Genomic DNA, 6,081 nt, shown 5'->3' with positions numbered 1-6,081 from the left:
CTCCAGGGTTCCTGCACTGCTCCAAAGCTGTCCTGGGGTTCTCTAGTGTGAGTGATGGATGCTGGTAACACCCATCCTCAAAATCTTACCAGATTGGGTTATTTCTTCCATGTACTACCAAAGGCAACCGTGGGCCTACAACCATGTGTCTGGTTGCATGTGTGTGGGGAGAGCCTGTTGCCCCAGCAGCTTTTGCCCCTACTGCTGTTCCTGTGGCCCAGCTTTGTGCAGAGGGGCAAAATCACAGGGCAGACACAAAGCCATTAATTCTGCCAGAACTACAGTGCAACCTTGGCACATTACTTTGTAAGAATAGAAATAGGTTAGCATAAGCATAGCCATCTTAAAGGCCTAGAAGCCATTTTCTGAGTATGTGACTTAGAAAGAAAAACTGGAACTGGGTAAGGCCTTGAAAAACAAGTTAATCATGAGCACCGGGTGGTGGGCAGCTGTGACCCTTGGTCAGCTAACCTTGGTCAGTAAATCTTACATACCAAGCTTATCATGCAGAACCTCCCTAACCATTGAGGAGTAGTCTTACCCTGCCCTTGCTTAACCCCAGGATATATGTCTTGCAAGAATAATGTATAGTTATAGAAAATTGCTATGAGTTAAGTGCTTTGAAATTGCTATATAAACCCTTGGCTCTGAGTGCTCGGGGTCCTTGTTGAGACCCGCTGCTTCGGGCTGACTTGGACCCCAACTAGTTGGCTGAATAAAGACTTTGCTTGAATTTACATCTCTATGCCTGTGTAGTTTGTTCTCTGGGGAAGCCTCGGAAGCCTGGACCCTAACATTTGGGGGCTCGTCCGGGATACGAGCAGCTTCCCTGAGAACAAAGGACAGCTGGAGGCAAGGTCTAATTGTCCGGACGGGGCAGTGTAATTCGAGGGTCGCCCCCTCGTGTCTGCATAAATCCATTATAAAGCGGGAGTCGCCATCCCGTGTATGGTCTCGGGTTAGTGGTCCCGAGTGAGGAAGTCCGGGCTGGTAGTCCCGGCCCCCAGGTTAGCGACCCTGGGTGAAGCCCAGGTAACCAATCCTGGCCCTAGGGTCCGAGTGACTCGGCCTTAGGAAGGCAAATCCGATCGGCAGAAAACTGGCGCCCGAGGAGGAAAAGATCGAGCTCGTCACCCTGCGGCAGTCCGAGTGGACGCCCTTCAGGAGAATTACGAGAGTTTTTGAAGACCCTGAAAGTGGTGAGTGTGGTGCGCACCAGAGTGAGAGAAGGACCGGTCCGAACGAGTGCGATCAGATGTGGTGTGTGTGTGCTTAGTGTTATCATTGACTGTTTTACTGTGTTTTGGTTTCGGTTTATATTTTTTTTGCGCTTCTCATTTTAAGTTTCCTTGTTCTAAGGTTCTCCTGCTCTCTCCGTTCCTCCTTTCTGCCACTACATCATTCCCCGCGGGCACGGGTCGGGCAATTAAGAGCCACTAGGGCGCCCGCCGCTAGAAGACTCCCGTGACAGGATAAGGGGGTCACAGCCGCGAATCCCAGATAAATTCGCGTCCCCCGTGGAAGGAAAACTGTGCAACGACAGGCACTCGTTCACAAGCACATACAACAGTCATTTTGTTTGAAGTGGCATCTTCATCCTTCGCCTTTGTCTCCCTCATATTCTTTTTCCTTCTTTCTCACCATGAGACAGACTCAGACGACCCCCTAAGTGTGTAAATGAATATATCTTTCTACCTCCGGATGGTATTAATGAAATTGATTTAAAGACAAGCGCTTGTGAAAATTGGGTATTCTAAAACTTCCAGAAAACCTGATAAAAAGTGTTAAGCATTAATGCTAATTTGAGTTTGCCTGAGGCGGGCATGTCCTTGTAGTTATCAGCTGCCTAAATTTACCTGAGGTCATTTAAGTCATGTTATCTGCTAAATCTTTTAAAAATAAAATGCTTAAAGGCTTGGCTTTGTCTAATATTCAGTAAAGGTCTTGTAAGTAATCTAGAATAGTTGTTACGAATGAGTGAACTAAATGACTGAAGCAAGTGAACCTCTTTTTAATTGTGTGTTACAGTGTGTATACCTACCTACTGCCTGAGAATCTTTGTAGAAACCTAAAACCTTAAAGTTTTGCTAAGTTAAGAAGATATACTCTATGAGAGATTGTGCTGTAAAGCTCATGGTTACAGAAATTATAAAATGTGTTCATAAATTTGTCAATCTAAAGAATGTTAGTTTAACAGTTTACAATGGCCTGCTTCTCGGTGTTCACTGGAAATTAAAGTTTCTAATGGTTTTAAGTTTTAATTAAAACTATTTAAAGTAATAAAACATTTCTCTATGCTAAAAAATGTATGTTTTAATAAGAAAAAGTATAAAGAATGAAAAGTCTTCTGCATGCTAAAGAATGTGTTTTGTGATAAAGAAAGTAACTTTGTTCTAAAGTACAGCTATTTGTTTAAAGAGAGAAAACAGCGTGGTGCCTTTTGTTGTGGAAGACCCGCTCAGCCTGTTGCTTTGGGGGGGAGGGTCAGGATGTTTAGAGATTAAGTGAGATAAACCCAGTCAAGCCGCAGGCAAGCCCAGGCTAATTCTCACCGGCTTATGTGCTTGGGACCATAGGGCAAATGAAGAATAAATAACTATATTCTTACAGATATAGTCGTGCCTAGTGAAATTAAAGCAAGTGAGTCTTGATATCAAGTGCACAGCAAAATTAGAATCTCGTTTCTAGTTAAACAGTTTTCTTTAACTGTTAGTCTGCTCTTAATGTTGAAAGATCAAAGCAGTTTCTCATGCTTAAAGTCTCAGTGAGTTGCCAGAATATTAAAAAAAAAAAAAAAATGAAATCGTAATATTAAAAAGACTAAAAGCTAAAGTTTGTTAACAACTGTATAAGCTTTATTTGCCTTTGAAATATTTTGTTATTGAAAACGATTGCATGGCCTGAGAAATTGAATTATCTATTCCATATATTTTTATAAGTGGAAAAATCTCTAACCAACAAATGATTAAAGTTGTTACTGATTATTTGTTTTCTTAATTTATCCTCCTAAGCAGAATGGTAACAAAGCTTTTTTCAGCTGATTAAATGCACTTAGTTAACAAACCAAAATTTATTCTTAAAAATTAAACTAGAATCTAGACAAGATTATGTTTCTCCCAGAAAAACAAGTTTCACTGTAAAAGTTTAAATGGACAAACGTGTGACCACTTTTGAGAAAGGTTGTAATAGATTTTTTTGACAACCACCAGGTCTTCTTGTTTAATTTATATGCTGTATGTTTTTAAAAAAAAAAAAAACATGGGGGATGAAAGGAAAGGAGCGACACATAGCAGCAATTAACCGGAGAGTTCCGCTTTATTAGGGAAAGGTGCTGGGTTATATAAGAAGGGGCATGAATTGATTGAGGTATCACTTCTACGGAGCTGGTGGCTGTTGGCTAGGTGCTGGGATTGGGAGGGGAGCGAGAGGTGATTGGGCTTCAGGTGGCGCCGGCGGAAACCAAGGACCCCGAAGAGAAGCCGGAAGTTTGCCATCTTACTAGTAGTAGTCCTTCAGAGGACTCTTCATATTTTTTTAATGCAAATGATCTTAGAGCTTTTAATAGAATTTGCATAGCAGCTTATATCTACTATTAAAGAGTAAAACATTCTTGAAGCTTTCAGAGAAGACCTGTAGACTTAAGCACTTTCTCTGCTTTTTTTGTATCTGGTCTTGGACACTTATGCTAAGTTAAAAAAAAAAGTGCTTTTACCTCTAGTTAACTCTGATATTTTCCAGAGGGCCCCTGGAACATGTCAGAAGAATTTTTTCTCATTAGAGAAAGTATTTGACTAATTTGGCTTATTTATCTGATATATATTTATTTATTTACCAGGAAAGCACTGTCAAAGAGAATGATGCTAAACTTTGTTACTAAATGTTTTGTATTACAGAAATATCAGAATTTCCTTATGTCAACTGTCTTACAGTAAGCTCTCATCAGATCTTTAACCATTGTCATTTGTAAGTCTTTTGTCATTTATAGTATTATCCCTAAACTGGTAAAGAACTAGATTTCAGCAGAACAGGTATTAGTTACATAAGATTACATAAACTAAAGAAAATGATTTTGTGTCTTTTTGTTTCAAATGTTGCTGATAAAGTGTTTTAACCTTGTTCTCTTAAACTGACAACAGTTTAGTAAATGACTATCTTTATGAGCAGAATTGAAACTTCCTTCTCTCTACCTGATCCCTCCAGAGTTTAAAAACTTTCAGTGACTGTTTTTGTATTCCATGGCAGTATGTTTATTTGCATGAGTTCAATAAGAATCTGCTTTCCTTGTGAGAAGACTACTTAAGAACACTGGTTATACTGCCAGGGCTTTGACTGGAATGTCATACCTGAGAGACATGTGCATGGACTCAGATGTGAACAACTTTAAGGAACTAAGATTGACTTTATAAAGCCAACAAAGCCCCTTGGAAGAACTGGCCTGGTACCTTGCTTACAGAGTTCCCAGCAGCCTTACCAGGTGAGTAAAGAAGGTCACTTCCTGGCAGGTTCAGAGACCTCGAGAAGAGAAGAATTCATCCAAATCTACAGGTACTGCAGGCAAAGCCTGATGGCAAGTCTAGCTTGGCTGTCTGGCCTCAAGAGGCCTTTAAAAGTTCAATCTGAAATTCCTTACAAAAAGTTCCAGCAAAGCATATTTAAAAGAGCCTGTGTAATCAATTGCTCTTCTTGCTGCACTTGTGCAAATGATCAAGCCAGCTGTTAATTATTTTCTTAACCTGGTTACTTCTAATAAAAATGAGGGTGATTTTAGAGAAAAGTATTGTTTCAATAACTGCAGCCTCCAGAATAGAAAATCCAACTCCAGATGTTGCTACATAACCTAATAACACAATTTGTTTTATCTTGCCTAGAAGCCACAAAACTGCAAATAGTAATAGAAGCGCCAGCCTTCTGAAGCCCTCTCAACTGGCCAGTAATAGAGACCTAGCTGCACCCTTTACTGCACCCCCTTCTCAGCACGAAGCAGCCAGAGCGGTCATCGCCCCTTTTCCCTAGCAGCAGCTAGAGTCCCTATCTGTAGAAGACAAAGACCGAGACTCACTTTATCCTCTGCAAGTAGGCAAAGAACCTGCATTGAGAGAGTTCCTAAAACTTACACCTCCCTCTACAACAAGACAGAAGTAATCAGCACCACCCCAGCTTATTCTAACAAGTAGTAGGCCCGCCAAACCGGAGTCACTCCATGTGTTACCTTTATCAAAGAACGCATTAGCATCGTGCAAATCATAGTGTTGAGACAGAACTATCAGAGTGTTAACCAAACAGATGACCCCTAATTTCATGATTGAAATAGATACAAGAAGAAGAGGGGAATGTAAGAATAGAAATAGGTTAGCATAAGCATAGCCATCTTAAAGGCCTAGAAGCCATTTTCTGAGTATGTGACTTAGAAAGAAAAACTGGAACTGGGTAAGGCCTTGAAAAACAAGTTAATCATGAGCACCGGGTGGTGGGCAGCTGTGACCCTTGGTCAGCTAACCTTGGTCAGTAAATCTTACATACCAAGCTTATCATGCAGAACCTCCCTAACCATTGAGGAGTAGTCTTACCCTGCCCTTGCTTAACCCCAGGATATATGTCTTGCAAGAATAATGTATAGTTATAGAAAATTGCTATGAGTTAAGTGCTTTGAAATTGCTATATAAACCCTTGGCTCTGAGTGCTCGGGGTCCTTGTTGAGACCCGCTGCTTCGGGCTGACTTGGACCCCAACTAGTTGGCTGAATAAAGACTTTGCTTGAATTTACATCTCTATGCCTGTGTAGTTTGTTCTCTGGGGAAGCCTCGGAAGCCTGGACCCTAACAACTTCATTTTCTGGGCCACTGTTTCCTCAACTGAAAAATGGAGGTAATGGCACATTCCTAGAAAGTGTTGTAATATGTGCCCCAACGCAGGGTTGGCTAACACCAAATGAGGAAAATGCTTATCATCCATTCCTCATTAGCTCAGTTCAATCCCAGCACCTAACATGTATATACATTCAATTGCCAGAAGGTTACATGTCTTGGTCTACATCACATGAGCTCCAGTAGTGGTATCTTTACTGAACAATGTGTAATTTAT

The 6,081-nt window shown here is 40.9% G+C and overlaps 1 long non-coding RNA gene across 2 annotated transcripts; it reads left to right on the top strand.

Annotated features, from left to right (window-relative positions):
* Positions 1 to 309: 309 nt before the first annotated feature.
* LOC140848336 (uncharacterized) lies at positions 310 to 5,763 on the top strand. 2 transcript variants are annotated; one of them, XR_012129044.1, is made up of 2 exons: positions 310 to 1,199; positions 4,869 to 5,763. It is a non-coding gene; the product is annotated as an uncharacterized lncRNA (long non-coding RNA). The 2 variants fall into 2 exon arrangements; XR_012129046.1 differs by having other exon boundaries at positions 4,243 to 5,763.
* Positions 5,764 to 6,081: the final 318 nt, after the last annotated feature.

The sequence above is a fragment of the Manis javanica genome, chromosome 1, assembly GCF_040802235.1.
Source record: "Manis javanica isolate MJ-LG chromosome 1, MJ_LKY, whole genome shotgun sequence".
Taxonomy (NCBI): domain Eukaryota; kingdom Metazoa; phylum Chordata; class Mammalia; order Pholidota; family Manidae; genus Manis; species Manis javanica.
The sequence above is the reverse complement of the archived record's forward strand: the minus strand, read 5'-3'. Positions and strand labels throughout refer to the sequence as shown.